The sequence below is a fragment of the Bombus flavifrons genome, chromosome 16 (genome assembly GCF_040668555.2).
Source record: "Bombus flavifrons isolate JBK064 chromosome 16, iyBomFlav1_principal, whole genome shotgun sequence".
Lineage (NCBI taxonomy): Eukaryota > Metazoa > Arthropoda > Insecta > Hymenoptera > Apidae > Bombus > Bombus flavifrons.
The window spans coordinates 8,930,520-8,954,007 of record NC_138457.1 but is presented as its reverse complement, the minus strand read 5'-3'; the positions used below and the strand labels follow the sequence as shown (position 1 = coordinate 8,954,007).

General features: G+C 36.6%; 1 protein-coding gene and 1 long non-coding RNA gene across 10 annotated transcripts in view; both read right to left on the bottom strand.

Annotated features, from left to right (window-relative positions):
- Positions 1-23,488, bottom strand: part of Ecr (ecdysone receptor) — a 189,866-nt gene that overhangs the window by 43,648 nt on the left and 122,730 nt on the right. The window lies entirely within an intron of this gene.
- On the bottom strand, positions 16,854-21,533 carry LOC138187905 (uncharacterized). Its single transcript, XR_011175282.1, has 3 exons — positions 21,256-21,533; positions 18,103-18,415; positions 16,854-17,825 (listed from the first exon to the last, which is right to left on the bottom strand). It is a non-coding gene; the product is annotated as an uncharacterized LOC138187905 (long non-coding RNA).

The following is a 23,488-nucleotide window of genomic DNA, read 5'->3' as shown; positions in this document are numbered from 1 at the left end:
TCGTCTAAAAATTCATTGGGAAATTTTATTTAACAATTTTTTGGAATATCCTGTGCTTTCTATAAAAATTTCGAATAACTTTTGCGATATCAACTAGTTTCGTACAATTGAAAACTTGTACAAACTTGTATGCAAAAATTTCCATGTTAAAAAATGATTCTGATGGCATAATATCAATTAGAATATGAATTTTCCCCTTTATCTTCAATAATAGCAACTTCAATCGCGAAAAATATGTTCGAAACATTACGAATAGGAAACACGCGTCGTAAAATATGTGAATATTGTATTTTAATTTATGACTGCGATTTCACACGGGATAACCTAATTTTTACTGAAAAATTCCTTCCTGCGTCTTCCAACAAGCGAAGAACCACACTAACGCCGCCTTAAATTCCCTTTAAAAATAAAATCTTCTTAAATTGATGCAAAATATTGGGTCGGCAACTAAGTGATTCTGGTTTTTATCATTAGATGGTAATGACAAAATCCGCAATCGCTTAGTTGCCAACCTAGTAGTATCCCTACGCATCAAAAAGTTACCAATAATAAAGAAAAGGAGAGATGTGTGGTGCTAGCAAATGGCATGTGATCTAGACACGATCTCGTGGAGTGACAGCGATAAAAATCTTCATGCGACTCGGGCGAAGATGATGGTGGCCCTCGAAAGGGAAAAACCGCGGTGAAATGGAAGAAAGGGAAGATGGAGTGAGGTAACGGTACGACTAGTAGCGAGATACGTCGGTGGAAAGCCGGTTTAACGTCGACCAGTTTCCTTCATAAATACCAAGAAAGCCTTAGAAAACGATGTTCCTGTGAATGTAGCTACTTCGTCGCGTTTACTTTCAACCCTTTGCACCCGCGCATACCTATTGACACACATTGCCTACTGTACAAACAGGACAGATCCTCTTACGACAATCTACGACCTGTGGGTCCTACGTAAACCACAAGAACCTAGAATCGTTTTGATTATTTTTAGTAGCAGTACGTTTCAGCATGCGATTACCGAGCTACGAGCGATTAGAAATGTATAGATTTTTATTGTGGAAATTCAGTTCCATTCTCGACTTACCCTTCGTTGATCCATTTTGTCCGAATCTTCGTATTCGTGTTAATTTCGAAGGAGTCACGAGACACATTAAATATCAAAATTTGTAAAATAATGTTTCGGTAGTTCTTGTATCATTTTTATAATTACTGTATGTTCGGAAAAATTAGAAAGGAATTGAGAAATTCTATTTGATTAGTCCAGTGATAAAATAAAGATACAGAAGAAAAGTTGCCAGCCAAAATTGCATACAACTTGCTCGCTATACGCAACGTTTATTTCGTATAATCGACGATCAAAGTTTGTTTCGTCTGAATACTATCACATAACCTAAGAAATTATAAAATCGTCGTGCATAACCTAGAAACTCTTCAATCTAAAGTAATCGTTACATTTATCTAGTAACTTTAAAATCACCAAACTACGAATATTCCAATTACAATGGTTACTAGAGTAACTAGTAATACTAGGGACACTAAAATAATCGACGCTCCTCATCTATTAGAATTTCAAATCTGACAATATAGTAGATTCTATGAAAATGTCATGAGCCGATCATGTTAATCTGTGACTGGAATAGATACGATTGCATGTGGAATACGAAAGGCAGATGGTTGGAGGCTGGATCAGCGACGAGATTCGACGTTTCCCGGGGCTTTCCGCGATCGAACCAGCAACGAGATACCGAGCACGTGACTCTCGGCGAGGATTCGCGCGGAGCGACCTGCATTCCGCGTTTAGCATTCCTTCCTTGACATCTCGTCGCTGCTCCTCGTCCCTCTGTTTCTCACGGAGAACGCTTCAAGGCCGGGAGTGGGCGCGGAAGGCACACCCGAGCATGCTAATACACGACCCTGATCGCCGATCGACGCGATGACGTTGCTCGTTAAGCCGCTTATACGGGGTGTGTGATAAGTGAACTACGAATTTTCATGCAAATTCATATTTTGCAGGGTACAATCAAAGGTGCAGAGTAGAAAATCGGTAGAAAATTGTCTTTTACCGACCGAGTACAGTAGAGTCTCGGTTATCCCAGTCCCGTTTAACCGAAGTGTCCGTATTATCCAATTTCATGCCACTCGAAAGTTCAACATAAAGAACACGAAAGTGTGAAAAGTCAGGTATTGTTAAGGCAGTCGATCAAACTTTCAAGCAATTAATTAGTTAATTAAATTTAAATACATACGTACGATGTCACGTTATCGAAATGTTTTTTTTTTTACAATTTCATCGCACGATTTATTAAGATGCATGGACCCTCCCGTATTATTCGAGTTTTCCATTGTCGGAGGTAGGTTAGGTCCACGTTCGTTTTGAGTAAAAATATTTTTAAATTCATAGAAATATTGAACCGGATAAATATTTTGAAATTTCTGACAGCAATAACTTGAGGACACCCAGTACATAGTTACACCGTGGTGTTAATCAGACCAAGTGCAGTGGTCGCACACTAAGTCGCTTTTGCGCATCCTTTCGAGAGCACAGCCCAAGGTGAACGTTTTTTTCTTATAGGAATCGCATCGCACGAAACACAACACAAATTTTACTTTTCAATTAAGAAGCAAAGATACGATCTTAGAAAAGAATAATTCATAAAGATCGTCTGTATTGTCTATTGTTGAATACCAAGAATCGTATAACGTGCACGTACGTATAGTTATAAAATAGCAATGTATAGTATGTCATAGAAAACGATTTTTTATTTATTTTTGTCACATAAGAATTCGTTAATTACCAATTGCTGAAAAAATCGCTTTCTACGTCTCTGTCATTTTTGTTCGCTGACCAAAGTAACGTAGCTATTTTAAAAGGTCACCCTTATTTAGGAAACACCCTATACATGTAATAACAATTCACGTAATAAACTGTTCATCATGGTAATTTCCATTTAAACCGCTTGAATTATTATTCACAATTGCAATACGCTTTCAGCCAAAATTACACGTAAAGTAATTTCGGATTCTGCTTTGCTAATTGTACAGGGTCGTTCATTAAGCGGCGGTAATTAAAAAAAAATCGTAGCTACATCGACGCCAATGGACGACAGAATAAATTCTGCGGCATTGCCGCGAAGGTCGAATGTGGGCGCTCAAGATGACGATGCCACAGGCGCATAGAATGACGAATTTATCCCATTCCGCTGCACAGTTCAGCCTGTGCAATTTTCTAGTTACGTAGGCCTCCAAAAATACTAACTTCGTACTCGTCTCTCGTCAAATTATAGTATAACCTCTCCATACCATTGATTACGATTTTTATTCTGGAACTTTCCAATCCAAATAACAATTAGATAACATTGAACTTACATTTAAAAGGTTTTTCCAGTATTTTCCAATATTCTGTAGTTCCAAAAGTTTCCTACCTTTTCCAATATTTCACACTCGCCAGAAATCTTCCAATATAGTAGCTACTAAAAGCTTCAGACAAAAATATAGTATATATAAACCTATAGGCATTTTAGAAGATTCTCGATCTATCGATGCTTTTAGCGTGTCAATTATAACCTCAAATTTTCGTCGCAAAGAGACTTCTACCAATTAGGACCTCGTTCCAGTGGCATCAAAAACACGCCGTTGCAAATCAAGTCGCCAAAGAAGCCGGTGTGAAGCGAATTGTTTTCATGGATTTTCAGTGAACACGCAAGGACAACGATCTCGCGAGATAATCGACGCAACAAAATTCAAGGTTCGACCAGTGCACACGCGTAACGTCACTCGATTGGCCATTTTTCCATCCCATTTTTATCGTACTTTATTTCTAGCCAGTTGTTCTTTCGCGATTATTATATCACGACCGATAGGTAAATAATTATCGTGCAAGCGAATGCCGTTTTTGTACAGGTTGCTTCAAAAATGTTAGTCAAACCTCAAAGACACTGAAACGATACTCAACAAGAGAAGCGCAACAGCGCTAAGAAACAACGGATCAAAACAATATCTGCTATTACATTTCAAGTGTAAATATAAAAGAATAGAATGGACCGTAATACTTGAAAATCTTGAAAAATGTATTCTTTTGTATACAAATTAGACCGCAGATTTTTATTGTTTTATGTAGAACTTAAGAATGCAAAAATAGATAAACTACGTTAAATTTATATTTTGTCTAGTGGCATAAATTTCTGCATAATTTTAATTTTTTAAATGGTGTTTATAAAAATGCGAACTTCCACAAACATCCGCAGTCTACTAATGATATTTTATCTTGACCTGATTAAAAACTTTCTGTCTCCGATGACTCCAGATTTTTGAAATAGCCTGTATACAAAGGTCAACAAAATAATAACAACTAGCGACACCACGGAGTTCTCATAGTCTCGAACGCACTGGCAATATCAATGCTGAGTAGCCATTAAGGTTTATCTACACGAGTAGAGTAATAAAGGAATAATAATAGTTGTTGCTTGTTGCACTTGCTTCCTGGAAACAAATGTTTTTCTCTTCTCTTTCCTTTGGTTTCTTCTTCATCGAGAGGAAAAACCACAATCTGTTTTCTAACAAAACCACTCGATGGCAATTTCGGCGTTTCTCGTTAATTGTTTCCTTATGAGGCTCGTTTTATTAGCCTGACTGGTTGAGAAAGATTACCCAAGTAATTTCCATGGATTTGGATTCCCTTCAACACGAAATTGCTTCGTTCTCGTCTCTGTGGAATTCCATGGTTAAGTGGAAATTGCGAATTATGTATTTCCGTTAAATACACCGAGTTTGACAAATTAACCACCAGTATTATTTTTCCCTTTTTAATAAATGATAAAAAAAAAAAAAAGAAAATATCTTTGCTTTATTTAATTTACCATGAGATCAATTTAATTCTGTTCCGGTTCTTCCTCGCGACATATTTTTTTACCTTATCCTCTTGAAAAGAATAAATTCTCTACATTTGAAACTCTAAAATAAATTTTTACTGAAAATGCTGCTCATTCGAGATGTAATATCGGACACCAGGAGACACAAGCAAAAGAAAAGAGGCGCTGACCTGCGCAATGAACGCAAGGTGGTCAGAATAGTGGCCACAAGTGATTATATCGGGTTGGGTCACGGTCGTTAGCCCCACAAGTATGACTTCAAGTCCAAATAAAGCCAATTAACAGAGTTAAGGAACACAAACTATAAATTAACCTTGTTAAGCTGCAATAATTTCCGATAGTTTTACTGCCATTCTAATAATACCTCAATTACTTAACGCTTTTGGTTACAATTGTGTTATACTCATAGTATAGGCTATGTTATACGCATAGTATATAGTATGGGCTACTATATAGTAAATTAAGCCATTCAGCAGTGCCACCTACTGATCTAAAGGTGCAGACGTGTTTATGATCGCATATTCCTTTTATTTTACTTTCATCCTGCAGCGTAAAAAGGTGGGAATCTTTTCTAAAATTATTGCAACAAATCTTACAAACTCTTGGAAGCAATGGAATAGAAAATTTATTAAATAAAATTATCGAATAAACTGTTCTTATAAGCATCGTTAAATTTCTGTCATTTGTCTGCATCGTTTTGTTAAAAAGACATGTAAATAGAAGAAAGAACGTAAATTTATTTATATCAATTTTTGTAATAAAGCTATTCATATATCACTACGGTTGAATTCATCTCATCTTTCTCTATAATTTCGTATAAAAGAATCTAAAGTACTAATCAAAAATGCGATATTAATATTGGAAAGAAAAAGAAATATTAAGTTGCACGCTAAAGATTCTACATCTATTCCTTTACACCTCAAATATCTGTCGGTATTATCGACAGCGTAAAAAGATAAGCCAATTAAAATGAAACACCCTGTACAAGTTATACATCAATTTACTTTCCCATCATCCCAATTCCAATTTAATTCCTACCAACCAGGTATACCAACAAAACTCCAAATCCCTCCGAAAGCAGAAAGAAAAAACGAAAAGATTAAATTCCGCGGCAGAGATCCTAACCTCAATCTCTACGATCCCGTTCAATCCGCCTCAAAGAGATTGCGAACGGATTAATGGTTTCCCGTTGAAGCTACGCAAAAACAGAGCAGAGATGGATAGATAGATAGATAGATAGAAAGGGGCAGAGAGAGAGAGAAAGAGAGAGAAAGAGAGGGAATGGGGTATGGAGAAAGAGTGAGAGAAGCTAAGGCATTAGAAGCATCACTGACCTAACATGTCACGCGTAAAGGCCAGCCGTGACGCGTGGAGATCGCGCGGATCAGGTCAAGGTTGCATACTTTACAACAGTGAAGCAGTTTCCACGGAGGGAAATGGGGAAAATAGGGCACCGGTGACGAAAGCAACACGTTAATACCCCGGCTGTGACGACAGCGAAAGGACGACGTGTCTGTCGGGCTACTTGCGCGCGACCTAACCAAGCTTCAGGCAAACTTCCTGAACCCTGGAACTTTCTAACTTTACCCAGCATCTACGGCGTCTTTGCCGTTTTATCGATGGTCATCGAGGTTGACCCCAATTTTAACGTAGGATGCACGCACCTTCGGCCTCGAATGCATAATTTTGTTATTTGATAATATAATGCATATGTATATGTATGGTGTTCCATCCGAAATCAGCCGGAATTTCAAATCGAAGAATTGTCAGGAAAATAGTAGGAAGAGCAAGAAAGACAGAATTACATGGCAAGGCGTAGAATTATAGAATTTATTAGATCGTTCTGCTTTGAGTAGAGATCTGAGTATGAACCGGAAAATTAGTAGATTAAAATTGTTTGGAGGCACGTGGGCTCGTGTACCTGTATTTTGAAATGTACGTAACAATTATCGCACAATGGTTAGGTCGTAATGCTATGAGTTACCAGGCCATAAAATCATAAAGGGTCATAAAATATTTCAGGTTCAGGATAAAGAAAATGACAAGAATACAGGTGTATAATGAGGGTGTGAAAACCGTGACAGGGTTGTACAAAGGGACTCCTTTACTCTATACAGCACATTTTCAATGAACATCTCATAATTTTATATTTGTATTTTGTATTCTAACGTTTTTATAATATATATATTTCTATATTATAGTTTCATAGTGTATAGTCATTTTTGTATTTATTTTACTTCAAATTCAAGTCACGTTCTTTCTGATTTTCTAATAATACGTTGAAATATTAATTAATACCTGCAATCTTCCTGCTTATAAATGAGATCTTCTTACTTGTAAAATATAATTCTGTTTCTTACACGGTACTTTAAAACAGAACACAAAGTACAGCTCTGAGCTGCAGCTCTAAGACATCAATCGGTATCGCCACTCAATGGTTTAATCTATCTGGAGCTGCTACTTTTATGATAATTGGCTCGCTAAATTCCTTTCATTAATTAATTCCCTACCTATACCGGAAGACTATAAAATTTCAGTGAAAAATGACGACATGCCTGTTCGCTGAATGACGACAATAATTAACAATAATTAAACTATAATAAGTTGCACAATGACGAACGAGAGCATCGGGTTAAGGGTTGAAAACAGAGGGCTGGCCATGAGCGAGTGATCACAGCATGAAAACACAAGGGCTGATATCAATCGAGCCACTGTCCTGACCGTTCACGTGTAAAGGCCACTCGTGACGCGTGTCGCTGATCCCAGACACACGTTTCCTCTAAAGGTTGCACATTTTACACTACGTAAATTAATCGACAACATTCGTGTATACGTCGTGCAAAAAGAAAAAAGACACGAATTACGTCAGGAGGGAACATCTCTGACGAAAGCAGCTTTAAAATGCCAACAGAATGTGAAGCGATGAGAAAAAAAACAACGAACCCCTGAATATTATCTTTGTCATTAACTGCTCGCACTTCCTATTAACATTTCCACTGTGGATTAAAATGACGATGGGTTGCGATAATTAAATATTGCAAAATTTCTTCAAATTTCGTTAAATATGGATTTTCGATATAATTACTTACTTGCTGGTTAACATATACTCCCCATATGGTGGTTTTTTAAATAATACAAAATGGTTCATATACCATGAGAATTATAAAGCTGAACAGGTGTCAAAAAGTAGTCAAAAATATTGTACGAGCATAGGTTTCTTATTAACACTAGAACTACCGATAGCTATTTCTACCAAAACCAGTGAAAATGACTGGTCTTTAAAAAATACCTAATAATAGAATATTTTTATATTTATTGATTGATTACTTTCTTACGGAAGCAATTCCATGTTATGTGGTACATTTTTGGTATTATTAATCCATCTGGGATCCCTAAACTAGGGTTGACACATTTGTAAAATTGTAGAACCAGTCATTTTCACTGATGTGGTATTTCTAGTGTTAGCATTTAGCAATCGATCCGGAATTTTCTTCATAAGTAATATCATCATATCGAATGGTACGCAGTCAAAATTTGAGAAACGTGTGGCAAGTTGTAGAAAACGGGGAAACTGGTTAATTGGGGTTCGATAAACAGATTGCAGGACTCCTGTACACTTTGACAAGTACCAGCCATTTTGATTGGTGTTGGTACGAGTAGCATTGATACAAAATTATTTTCAGTTTGAATACATAAAAATACATAAAACATGGTCATTACACCATTGTGGGAAAAAATATAACACGAAGTAGGAATTTGAAAATAAAATTGTAAGACCAGTCAATTTCACTGGTGTGGTAATGCTAGTGTTGAGAAAAAGAAGGGCAAGTTTCCAATACATAAATGTAAGTCTCAAGGACTTTATTAAGAAATTTTACGACTCGAAGTTATTGACAAATTTTCAGCGAAATTTTCCGCCGTTCATTTCAACAAATAAATAAAAGAGATGATTTTGACGAATGACTGTACATCTGTTCCTTTTCCAAGAAATCAGCAGGAAGCTGAACGCCTCGATAACTTCAAAATCCAATTACACATCACGTCACGGTAGACATAAGGCAATCATCGGAGGAAATTCTTCGATGAAAATTCGAAATTTCGCGCTAGATGGTTCACAGAGCGTTTGCTATGTCAAAGCGAGGGTTCGTGGTCGATAAATTCTGCAGCCTTCGACAGCCATGAACGAAGGAAGGATATCTACGAATCGAATTCCCAAGTGAACAGTGGACCAGGATAGGAGGGTCGAGGATAACCACAGGCGTGGCGGGAAGCTGAAAGGCGCGGGACAGGGAAATATGTCGATATCTGGCTATGACCTAGTTGTCCCAGTTGCCCGGGAAAGTGGCGGCGCGACGCCCAGACAATCCAAGAAACACGGTTCCATGGTAATTTCGAGACATGGGTCAACTACCTTCTCACAATATTGTTCCATCTACAACTGAATAATTATCATTAAATACCAGTTATTTTATATAATATTTCTGTTAGGTACTTGCAGATGGAATTTTCTGTCGTCATTTGGAGATCATAAAAAGCAATTTGTATGAATGTCATAGTGGCAGTCGTAATTCTCAAGTATTAGGTTGTCCGAAAAGTTTCTTTCGTTTCATAAGATGCTAATAAATGAACAATAATTTATGTTTTATATTATTTTATTGAACTAGGTATGATACATTTCGATACAATAATTCGATAAATTAATTTCTATTATTTCCTCGTAAAAGGAAAGAAACATTTCGGACAACCTAATACCATGCCATTTGTCTTAAGCGGCAGAAATATATATTTAACGTTTGTAAAATATTTGCTCGGCCAATGAAAATCTAATAAAGATCGTCCCAACTTAAAATAAGTAAACGTATCCAATATTTTTATATGTAAGTGTTTTCTTATACACAAAAATTTAATGGAGATCTATAGAGTAAGAGTAACCAATATCCACGGGAAGCTAATGAAAATATTTCTGTTACATAACGACTTCAATGGAAACATTAAAAATTACGAATTTAATGTTATTCACAAAAAAAAAAAAAAAAAAGAAAGAGAATTCTGAACTTTTAGAAGAAGCATGCGCGTGCAGGTTTTTTACAAGAAATTAATATGCACAGAAAACCTATATTGCGCAAAAATTAAAAAAAAAAAGGAAAAAGAAAAAAGAATTGTATCACGATGGGCCAATATTATTTGTCAACAAATTGTTACAAGGACCATGCAGCAGTTTAAACTTGCAAGGTCTAGTTGCTGTTCTTGGAAAAGCCTGGGCAGCCGGTTGTTTCCGTTAACAGATATCGGTTCGAGGATTTATGATATTTAGCGGGTTTTATAATGCAGAATGACGGTTTATGGGGTAGGTGGGGCACAGTAACCCAAATATCAGCGGGAACTGCGCACACCAAATCGACATTCACGACCCTGACCCGGCACCTTGGGTCGCGTATTTTCACGGAAATCATTTTCCACGCAATGGCCGGAAAACGAGTTTTGCACGTGACACACTGGCCGTCGGAGCGCGCTGTTCTTTTTCCAGCTGAAAACACGACAGTTTATCGCCTTCCGCCGAAACAAAAGGCATTCCTCGGTCTTTACTTTATGACTGGCTACTGGCAACGAAATTTAATAAAATTTACTCGTTCATAATGGAACCATGGACACGAAAAACGAAGCAAAGAAAAGTAGAACTTTCTGCATGTGATCGGTGATATTTGGAAAATAAAAAAAAACAAAATAAAACAGGAAGTTTCCTTGTATTGGGTTGGCAACTAAGCGATTGCGGATTTTGTCGTTAGGTGGCATTGACAAAGTCCGCAATCACTTAGTTGCTAACCTGATATATTCCATTCATAAATCACATAACCTAAAATACTTGATCTCATGAAAAATGTAATAATTCATTTAGATTATCAAAGAAGCGATTAATTAACTTGTACGTTATTAGTATTATCTTATTATTTATTAGCATTTTGTACGTTATTTGTATCTTGTAATTTGCGAGGTTCTACCAATGATATTAATTTAGTGGTACGAGAGAGTCCGAGATAAAAGGGATGAGAATAACAACGATAAACGTATGGATAAAAAAGTGTAGCTCGTGCTTGTGTGTGTGTGTTTTTATTTGGTTAAACGGTGGACGCAAATAACACGAGACGTAACTTATTCCAGGTTCGTCGCGACTTAGTTGCACGCGGCCATTTGTTATGAAATGTAAGAAACCCGCGTTACTGGATACCGAGATAATGTTAAATCTTAAATCAAGACGATTCCAGAAATTCTTCATTACGAGGGAAATTGCCGTAGATGGCTGTGCACAGCCTTTATCGATATAATTTACGAAGCTGAATCAACACGGACAAAGAATTCTCGCAAGATACATATATTACATATGTAGCGAGCATATACTTTATATTATGACGATTAAGTTTGTTAGAGGAGAGCCATCTACGCGAGCAGCACAGGAAAAAAGAACGTAATAAATCTCATTTTCCACGTTTTGCAAAAGAGCAATTTTAAGCAACCTCGATATTCGAAATTCAATAAAAATTTATACTGTCAATTTCTGCTTTTTTATTCGGTTTTACTATTGAAAAGTAATATTGGATATATATAACATATTTCCGTGCGTCATATTTTTGAACATATGGAAAACACTGATTGTCGTAATCAGACGGCGGATCCTCGACTAAACTGCAAATTTTTGACTGCGATATTTTCACAGATACAGAACAACAGTTTCATGCAAACGAAAGAGTTTCATTTTTTAAATTATTTTCCATATCGCATATAACACGAGCATTTGTAATATTGCACTTGTTTCTACGCCTTTGCATATTCGTATCTGTCATTAGATCTACACAGTACACCATTAGTTTTGTTGTTGCAGACATTGCAGATATGTCAGACATTTTGAAAAACGAGCCATTATCGTTCGAAAGAGGCTGAAACATTTACAAACGCTTCTCCTGAAAATCCATAAACGTCATTATTCATATACCAATTTGCCTGACAGTATCATATTCACGATGCACCCTAAACCCTAGAAGCTGAATTCGAGGAAATCTGGCCAGGAGGTTGGAGAAAACTAAAGTGTCGTCGACTGGAGAAAACTACTATTGCACTCTCCGTATGGGTAAACGTGTGTGGCAACCGTATGTACGATGCATGTGCCACGTAACTACGATAGGGTAGACAGTTCTGTTCGGTAACTGGAAAGGAGAGAGCCCCGACAGGCCAGTTAGATCGGCGCAAAAGGAGGAACGAGGTTGTAGCTAGAAGAGAAGGTTGAGGTCTGAGTTCGAGGCCAGCTTCCTCACTTTCCCACACTCGTCGCTGTGTTACGTGGCTCGCGTAACGCGCTCGCTGCACTCACAGACTCACCTACATTCCTCGCTTTGGCGCAGCACACGAGCACCTACACACCTGCAACCGTGCGCTGCAATCGTGTTGCAGCAGGGAAACCGCGCCGTTTCTCTCCAGTCACGACTTTTTTTACCTGACTACGCTAACGTCCTTTTATTTTCACGTACAAACTGACGTATTGGGTCGGCAACTAAGTGACTGCAGATTTTTCGATACCATCTAATGATAAAATTTACTTGTTCACAGCGCAGCCATGGACACGAAAAGCGAAGCAAAGAAAAGTAGAACTTTCTCCACGTGGTCGGTGATATTTAGAAAATAAGAAAAACAAAATAAAACACGAAGCTTCCTTGTATTATATCGGCAACTAAGTGATCGCGGATTGTGTCATTAGGTGGTGCTGAAAAATCCGCAATCGCTTAGTTGCCAACCTGTACTTTCCATCATTTTGTTGTCTTATTGCGTAAAATTTTCTTCTCGTAAACGAGGCCTCTCGGTGGCGCGCGCCATTGGCTTAGTGTTAACACTTTACCGACAGATAGCCTATTAATCGACTTTTCGTCGCCGTCGCTTACCGGTCGATATCCTATTAATCGGCTTTTTGTCGCCGACAATTTTTCTCATTATTTGAGCAGTAATTCGTTATTTAGTACTAAGGTACCTTGTCCAGTTGCGTTGCTTCGTAAGCTCTCACAGTTTTACACCAATTTGAAAAACTTACCGTTCTGGATGAAGGAAAATAATGGTATTGGAGAGTGTAAGCCGAAACAGAGCTAGCGCCAGGGGGAATCTGCGCCCAAGCTGCCGGTCGGACGTGCGTATGCTGTTGAACCGCTAGCAGTCGGTAAAGCGTTAAGTGGCCGCGGTTGTATCGCGTTATACAACACGCACATGTCAAGTTATACATGTATGAAAATTTGATCGCGTATCTGTATTTTTCTCAGCGTTGCAGAAAATCATAGCCGTGTGTTTCTCGCGTAGACGAAACCTCGATTACTTTTATCCAGACACCGGGGCAGAAACAAACGTATCCGCGCACCATTTTGCCATTGTGAGCAAGACGCGTGAGAAAACGGCCGCGAGCAAACAGCCAGGCTTGGATTCAGCGAATTCCAAAGATTCGCACGATAAGTGTCGTAGCATCGTGATACCGTACCGCGAGAGAGAAGCCACTCTGCCATTTTCTTGGCAAAGCAAAGCGGCGCATTCCGACGTTGGTCGTGTGAAAAGCCGCGATTTCTCGTCCACGACGAGACCATTACGCCAGGAGGAACGAGATCGAATCGGCAGTTTCAGGCGATCCTAAGGCCAATCCTAACCCAAAACGTGTTTCTACGACTGATATAAAACTCGACTGAGTCTACAGTTGCCAGCTCAGTGATAACACCTTTCTTGGCTTTCCGGGTTGCTATAGCTTCTTTCCTTTGTTAAATGATAGTGGAACTTAGTGTTTCAAGAGTTTCGAGAGCTGCTGAGATTCTGCAAATCGAGAACCTACGAATATTTATAGGGCCTGTGTTCGATAAAAGCGACCTCACGCGATTATTAAGTAAATTAAATTATTAAGTTGCCTAGTTGTAAAATTATGCGAACGCTCGACGTTATTGAGAAATTACGTAAATCGCTCGGTCAGTGTGAAACGAATGTATCAAAGTGATAGTAACATGATAAGACGATGTAATAGATAAACTATGGAGTGGAATAATAACAATAATAATAAATAATAATAATCGAAGATTCATTTATCCGCTGATAATAATGATCGATAATGATAATAGCATGGTATTTGTGAGAAACGAATTTTTTTACAGATCATGTTTCTTCGATTAAACGGAAATATGAATTTACATAAATATCTATAGCTGCACTCATTGAAATAACTATAAATCAATCCGCGATTTATGTACATATTAAGTTTCTAAAAATAGTCTCCGATGTATTTTGTTCACCTTGACGAAACAATTTACGATCTCCAGTAACGTTGCTTCTACGTATGATTTAACAACCTGATCTTGAATAACTTAATTTATACATTACGCGAAGTCACGTTTGTTAAGAACGGGACCTACAGTACTACTGTACGTTGCAGTATATTGGGTTGGCAACTAAGGAGTCGCGGGTTTTGTCATTACAACCTAATGATAAGATCCGCAATCACTTAGTTACCAATCCAATATGTAGTCCAATAGACTTTGGAAATCATAGGATTTTGCATGTGCAGGAACTTCGAGATATCCATTATTACATAGAATGAAATGTCTGATTTATAAAAAATAAATAACCTATCGTATTCGTGATATATTCTTGTCTGAGTTAATAAAATAGTCATCGACAGCTCTTGAATAATCCAGCAGTAATAGAAATCTGTGTACCGTCGTCTCCTACTGACTCACCAGACATTACATAAACGTCAGAACGACACCTCTATAATAGAGTTCGCGAATCTTTCGGCGAATCCTGTTGGCCAACGGTCAATGTCAGGAAACGTGTTCGAGTATCACATAAAGAAGAAGCAATTGCCGGGGACAATGTTCCACTTCAAGGATATCTACCGTGCACGGTAAGAGAAGGAGACGGAGAAACAAAGAGAAACAACACAGCTGTCAGATTCTGAACAAATGAATAGACGGAGACTGGAATATCGTAGACTCATCTGTTAAATTAGTTCTTTCTCTTTTTTTTTTTTTTTTTTTTCTTTAAATTATAAATGAAAATTGCAATTCGTTGTATCGTATATGTTGTAGCTCGTCTCAAGGCCGTATCCTATTATTAGGCTCGCTTGAATATTCGTCATGACTCGAGTCTCGAAAAGAATATATACTTCTTTGAAAAAAGACGAGAATAGCGGCGAAGTGGATAAAAAATTCCAAGAAGAAAATGGGAAAATTTGAGACGAACTTTTCGTCCCGGATATCCCTTCAAACTATTCACCAAAATTCCATCGAAATTAGGTTAGACCTAACCTAACCAAATTGGGAAACCTAACCTCAATAATTCTCTCAATATTTTTCACATCGTTAGAAACAAAGACGAAACTTGGAAAGTTTAAAAAATATCGTAATTTTGCAAAACAGTATTTCCACTGGCAATTCGTATGAACAGAGTTTTATCGCGTAATTATAATTCGCTCTAATAATAATAATTAACTAACTCAGCTTTCGTTTCGTGAAAATTACAATTTCCCGTTGCAGATCGCCCATTTATTAAGATCTAAACGAATAACATAGTAATCGTTGATCTTGCTGGATAAATCAATCGAAGCAGAACTACGAAAAGTGGCAGAGAATATCAAGGCGAAACTATCGTGACAGTGTTTCACGTTGATTCCTAGTTTGCCACTCGTGCTTACACGTAATTGTAAACTCGCAGGGAGCTGGTGTTCATCGTGCGCGAAAGAAAAACGCAATTAGCTGCTCCTGTACCGCGACCAAGCTCCTCTTCTTCTGTTGTTTGCTTCTGTTACGCCAGCGTGTTCGTCGCCAACGACAGCAAACTGTTTCACGAGAATGGGTCTGGAGACTACTTTAAAAGCGTTTTCCTTTCACGACTCGTGTGTGTTCGCAGCGAGTGTCATTCAAGTTAATTTTAACTGGCTGGAGAATTGCTGTCATCGCGATGCCAACAGGCATTTTCAAGAAGTCTGTTTGACTTTTTATTAAAAGCGCCTAACCAGAGGGAGATATTTCCTTCATACTTCTTCCTCTGCGTGTACTTTTGCCCGAGCTTACGTAATTATGTCTAATTACACGTTCGTCGCTTCGTCTTTTTCCTTGCTTGCGAAAACTCTTTGAGACGGAGACAAAAATACAATGACGAGGAAATATAAATCTTCTTCATGCGTGGCTCATAGCAGTTGTGTACTTGTAACTTCCCAAAAACAAAGTTTGTACCACGTTGCTACAAAGATACTATCTTTGGTTAGGAAGCCAACTGCTTCACACGGCAAAACCACAATTATTTCACACTTGGAAAAATAAAAAACTCTTCTCGGTGATAGCAGCGCTGTATTCTCCTCCATCCTCCACGTTTCTCTCTTCCAACATTTCCACAAATTGTACTCTCGATCTTTATTCGTTAACGACGTTTTAGCCAGAGTGACCTTGATCGTATTTCGTCAATAAATTTAATGGAATCTAAGATCCGTAGGAAATTCTATTACATTGAAACGTAGATTCTTAGCAAATATCAGTATCAACGTGAAACTTCTATTTAAGTTGGAAGATACTCTATACCTGGTATAGAAAATCCCTCTGTCTGACTCTCTGTAAAATGCAATTTCGATGATGAGAAGGCAGCTGACTTCTGATAATTTCATTAAAATCTTCAATTCAGACTGGCGAATAAAAATACAGATAAATTCTCAGAAACATCATGGAAGGCTCATCTGTCTTCGTACACGATGATTTGACAAAATGAATGGTCCTATCAACACTGCATATTCTCTGTCCTGTCATTTTCCATGGTCCATCAGGATCAGCGCAAGTCCACCACTATCCACTAGTGGCAAAAAAATAAAAAAGAAAACGTTTCTTCGATTCTCCGTCTGATAATTACATTACAATCTGTAAAATAATATCCGTGAAAAAAATAAAATGAGATTATTTCGAAGAATTCCACGAAGAAGATTCAAGTGTATCCAAGTTAATGTTCCACTGAGATCTGACGAAACGAAACGTTGTACGAAGAGAGCATATCTTGCATCTTGCGAGCGTTCGTGTTTCTCCAGTTCAGCACAAGCCCATCGCTATCTAGTGGCAGGCAAGGGCGTGGAAGAGTCGGCTGATTTCTGATCCACAGGCGGATTTTGCAGGCAAGCGAATTCGCGACGGTGAATGTCAGACGACGATGAAACGATCGCAGTACGTAGAGAAGAAAAAAAAGAGACGGAAGTGCTCAAGGACTACGGTGATCGTCGCGTCGAGTGGCTCCCATGTGGTGAACGATCATGAGCGGTGAACACGATCTCCAAGGTGTAGAATAGTGTGTAGATAATGGAAGCAGAATCGCCACGCGACTGCGGACCAATTTCGTAACCTGCTTTTCGAATTTCCACCTCCTGTCGCTTTCGTAACGATCGCTGTTCAACCACAGTGTGTCGTTTCGTAACACGACTTGTAGCTCATTGTCGAAACTGTGGGCCCCTCAGTTTCTGACAAGGTTTCTCCGCTTGGTTAACTCCACCGAGCCAATGGCAAGCGTGCTTTTCTGAATTCCTAAGTGGGCTTGGTACGACCATGGTGTTTATTGAATTAAATAGATTTTGTAGGTCTTGGAATTCTTGAATATAGAGCAGATTTTTAGGGAATATTTTCGGTATTCAAAGACGAGGATCTCCTTGGTAACTGTCTTTTAAAGATTCATATCGTATGCACATTGTCGACTGTTGGAATTTTTAAAGAAATTTCTAGGTGTTGGCACGTGCTGCGGATTTCTCATGAATTTTTCATTCTATGAAAGTGGAAATCTTTCTGACACATGGACATTCAAATTTTTCTTGGTCTCTTGCACATATAGGTTTCTATTTCTTCCCTCCTAAGAATTTCATTTCCTAATCCTCTTCATAACTTTCCATTCAACATTCGGTTTCAGTGTGTTGTGTAAGATAGTAGAAGACTGTAAAGAACTAGGATGAAAGAACGTTTACCAACACGGATTTCCTACTTTGTTTCTCTTCTCATAGGTAATTACATATACGTATAAATATAGATGTGTAACATAAACACAAGAATAAAAAGATTATAAATTAATGTATAAAAGACTAAAGAAGTATAGGAAGAAACGCTATAAAATCATGTTAAAATATATATAGCGCTATAAATTCATTCTTCATTCAATATATATTTATCATCAGCTGAGTCTATTTTTACACACATGGTATTATGCAACCTACCTGTCTACAACGTTTATTAATCATCGTGATTGCAGAAGAATGGAATTCCTTCATTAACATACTGATTTATTTGTCACCAATCCATGTGCACAGCAGCACTTCCTCATTTCGTTATTTTTCGTTTAATAAATGTTAGCATTTATTTATGTATCGTTGATTTACAATGGAACCCAATGCCACGTTATACGATGCTTCTCTTCATCTATTGTAAGTAGTTCAGTGACCAGTACGTACATCATGGTCGTCTGTTCCACTTTACTTTGAAATCTTCTGCTTCATTATATCGTGTAAAAGATTGGTTTCAAGATATTACCTGAGAAGGTTTCACGGTTTTGGATTATATTTTAATCTTGTGACACGCAATTCTGATCAAGTGATTATTTCAAGTTCTATTGGGTTGGCAACTACCACCTAATGACAAAATCCACAATCAGTTGCCAGCCCAATAGTTGAGAAGAATTTGCATAAAAATTGTTATTATGCACTTTTCATTCTGAAATAATCTCAGACATTTGGGATACAATTGGTTAAACATTCGATACCCTATTTAGAATAATATCATTCTAAATCTGGCATTTTAAAAATAATAAGTTTAAATTGCACAATTTTTATATAGCTTTTAATGCATTCTAACGAGCGAATTTTTCAGTCAATAAATTTTAAACGATACAATGGTCGCCCATCTAGAAGATTATTTTTTATAAGCGTAGCTGGTTTTCCTCGAACGGAGTTTCCATTTTCATAGCTTCGGAAAACTGTTTACGCGGCTAAAGTTGATTATAAATTCTGCCGTTTCTATAGATGTAATGGACGAGTGTGCTTCTACGATGGAAAATATTCTGCAGCCAGTAAAGGTTAGCGTTAACACACTTCACAAGTTTTACGCCGGCCGAGAGGAAAAGTACGCCTTTTATAGACACTCAGACAATGCGTCGATCGGTTCCTGCTGCGCACTGCCATTTCCTTTCGTCGATTATGGAAAAGTGAAACTGTTTCATAACTTCATGTCTTGTTACTTTCCTTTGGCAAATGACGCTTACCTTTCATTTGCTTGAAATATTCTTCACAAGTCTAATTTTAGTCCACTGGCTAGTTCCACTAATGATACTAAATATTATTGCAACTAAAATGGCTAAATGTGAGCCCAAATATAGTATTAAATTTAGAAAGAAATATTTAAGATGTAAAGATAATGAAACATTAATATCGAATATCAGACACAAAATGAAATAATATATGAATATTCTGTAACATTAATTGAACAGAGTATTTGATACCAGAATGAATACAAAAAATTATTTAAACGCATCAGTGTTACTTAATTAATGGTATATCATCACTGGGTTTTGTATGTCCTTCTTATAAAATAACAATCTTTCATAATTATACAAAGGGATTTTCAGTTAATGGAATATTTCTTATTATGTTTCTGATATTCTCTAGACATTTAATTATGCATACGGTTTTATGCTACAGATTTTATGTTCACAATTTAAATGGCGATTATCTGCTACAACAGAGGCAACAGTGTGCAGATATTTGTTGTACTACTGCCTATGGTATTATATCATTGCTATTCAGACACTGACGTGTAACTCTAGTAACCCATATCTTCATAATAGCATACCACACTATCTAAATATTAGAATATTAAATAACAGTATGAATATTTGATATTAAGATGAGCACCAGAAAGATAAGAATGTTGTACAATGCTGAAATTGTTAAGAATTATTTGCACAAAGCTCTATTGAGGTTTCAGATGCTCTTAAAAGATTGTCTTCATATTATAAGTAATGTTAGAATATCAGATAAGAATATTAAAAATATAGAATATTAAGAATATTAAAAATATTAAAAATATATCATAGCTGATATCAAAATAACAAGTAACATTGTTGTTTAATGTTCTAGCCCACAAACCTGACTAATATTATAACATGTCATTAATACTAAATCCCACTTAGGTATACTAAATATAACACTAAAATATCCAATTAATGAATATCAATTATCTAATGCAATTTATAACGTGTAATTGCTATTAATAATAATAAAATTTTGTCCAGTTGCAATTACCAATTCTGTAATCTATTTACTACATTTAATCCTTCATTGTATATCAACCCAATAATGCATTGCATATAGATTATTATATGTGTATAGATTGCTGATATTTATACATTTATATCAAAATTTAAAATATAATCATATAAAAATATAAATTTCTGTGAAAGTCGGTTGTTTAGTTATTATTTATTATTTTTTTACTCATATTATATATGATTATAATCAAATTACTACAAATTATTAGTAATATTCTATGTCTACCAGTTATTACCTAATATCAAACCCAAAAAGAATTCTAAAACTGTACCTAAGCATTTTAAATCTTTCCATATTGTATTTCATCAAAATAGCATAATTTAAAAAAAAAGAAAAGGTTAGGAAAGTTATTTCTCTTCATCATATCTCAAAAAAGAAGAAGAAAGAGAAACTGATATACAATAGCTTTACTAATTCCTCAGAAATAAGTCAATTTCACCAGTTTAAAAATCAATTTTCTATACCTCGACCACGATATAGCCAAACTGTCGCTGAATCTGCGAAGGGGAACTAACGCGGACAGTAAAAACTGGTCGAGCGAGTGCGCCAAGTAAACGCCATTCCTTCCTAGCGTTCTCGTGTCCTCGTGAACCGAGGACGCCTCTTCCCGTTTCTAACCAACTAACATTCCAACATCTTTTTAACGTTAGAAATTGAAACCGAATTGAACACCGCTAAAGAACGAGTTGTACGTACATAGTTTAACAAATATTAAAATATTTTCCACCTTAAAAAGATACGTCAACGTCGCCATGTTACTAAAATTGTCAAACATTAAACATTCAAATTTTTTAATCTTGAATTAAAAGGAACAATTTAGATAAAAACGATAATTAATATTACTTAGACCATAAAGTGTTTTTAATTATTTGGTATTATTCGTTGTTTAATATGTCAACATTGAATCGGTACTGAAATGTGTGTTGTAACATGTCACTTGGAAGTAATGCATAGGTTAGAAAATTTCGTGTCAACGGTGTGGATATATCGAGGTCAATGATCTTTACTAAATGTTGCATACAAATGTTGATAAAGTGAGCATTCTACCTCTTTTCGTTGTAGAATATCGTTGAGGCGATTAATGGACCCTGGCAACATGCTGTCGACAACAGTTCACCGCTTTTTCACACTTTTTACGAAATTACGCCGCCAGTTCGATTTTTCAACAACCGCCAAGCGAAACTGTGCCGCCATCTGCCGATCAAATTGGGTAATACGGGTAATTCCTGGGCTGGCAGATGGCGTCACGGGACCTACTTTTTAAGAGCTACTTTATGAAATTTCGCCGAGATGTTTTAAATCTTTTTTTTTACTTAATTAATCATTTATACCCAGACAAAAAATGAATAATGTTTTAAAATAATATATGATAAACGCGGCGCGCAGATAAGATGTTTAACTCTGATAAGATAAATTAATATTTTTGTTAAATGATAAACTTATGTACTCTAGTAGATTTTTCTATGGTAGCTCTTTTTAAGTGAAATAGAAAAAGATTAAAAACCCTACGAATGAAAATATCAGACATATACTGTATATGTAAGATTTTTAAGCCAAGAAAGATAAAGTAAATATTCTTAACAAGATAATGAAATCATGTGTTTTAATACAGCCTTTTAAGCGGTAGCTTTTAAGAAAGAAATTCCTTAGAGTAGCGCGGCAAAGTAAAAGAGGTTATATGCGTCGAAAGTGACATTCTAAACGAGAGACAAAAATATGATAACCTCCGATCGAAGCAATCGTTTTACTTACGACCGTCATCGACAGTAAATAACAGAGAAATTTCTTCGATATTTACATGGAAATATTCCCAACGAATCACAATCGATTCTTTAAGAATTTTTTTTAATTTTTCTTTCTCTTTTTATACATTCGAAAAGTGGTTTCGGAAATGAGAATAATTACAAACAAGTGCACAACATTTTCAATCAACTTTGAAACATTTTCAAAAATTTTTCTTCCACCTTTAAAAAATTAATTTTGAAGATGAAGGAAGATTTTGTTTAATGCAAACGATTAAAGTGGCCGATTCGGTAAGTTCGAAATTACGATCTCACGAAAATTGCAAGCTGCATAACGCGTAATCGGTTACCTAGCGGTCGAGTTGTGAGCACGAGGTGCCCTTATCTGACCGTGATAACGCGGATCGCGATAAGGTAAGGTACAGTACGTCCTGGCGCCCGCACCTCGAACCAACCCGATATCGTGCGACCTAAATTCGCGAACCTCGCGTTGGTCATCGACTTCGGCTCGTCTCAACCAATGAACACCTGTTTCTACTGATGGGAATTGTTCGTATTAGCGCTATGGAAGTTTTAAGAGATACGTATGCACATATTTCGCTATTAGAAAATAATTAGATCCTATTATGTGATCTTATTAGGAGATAAGGTTATCGTTATTGATAATGAGTTTTAAGTTTCCATAATTGGGTATTGATAATCGAGCAGTTCAATAAGCTATGGAATTTTTTGATTTTCGAACGTTAAGTAAGTTTGAAGTTATCGTATAATTTTGAAATATGTTAAAATCGGTTCTGTTTCTTCGAGGACGATACCAGATTGCAACAGGAACTCGGTCTATCGCGACCTCTGAACTAGCTGTTTCCGGAAGCAGTGGGCCTCGCGTGTTTCCGCGTAAACGGGCTAGGAAATGGGCCGATCCCTCTCCGGTAAAGCTTACCGATGATGGGCGGAGTGAAGCTCATTTAATCGTCTAGATATCGATCAACTGACAATCAGGATCCACGAAGAAAATATCGATCTAATGAAACGAATAACTAGGGTATGATCACTTCGATATTTTGAGAAATTTTGATCCAAACCTCAATTAAAAAATTGGAGGCCCATTACTATGATAAGTAGCAAAAAGTAAAATATTAAAAGCTGGATTTTCAGTAAAATTAGAAATTCATAATTATTTTGTCATTCTTAATAATAAAGGTAAGCTGGAAGCTTTGCTTTTTCCAAATTGAAAGTAAAAAGTAAACTCTATGAGATACAAAAAATTATCTTTCAGCTGTACTTTGATTAATTTCACTTTTAAAGCAGAATTTACTGAAACGTGTAATTAGAATTTGCTAGGAAAAAAATTACATTTAAGTTTATTTACTTTTAAAGGAAAATTTATATTTTGATTAAATAATAAAATACGATAAACTAAATGATGAATTAAAATGAACTGATTCCTAACCTATATCACGATCGATCGAAACGATATTCACAGAACGATTGGACCAAGTTTCTAACGATCCTAACTGGCTACTGTTTCATCGGTCGAA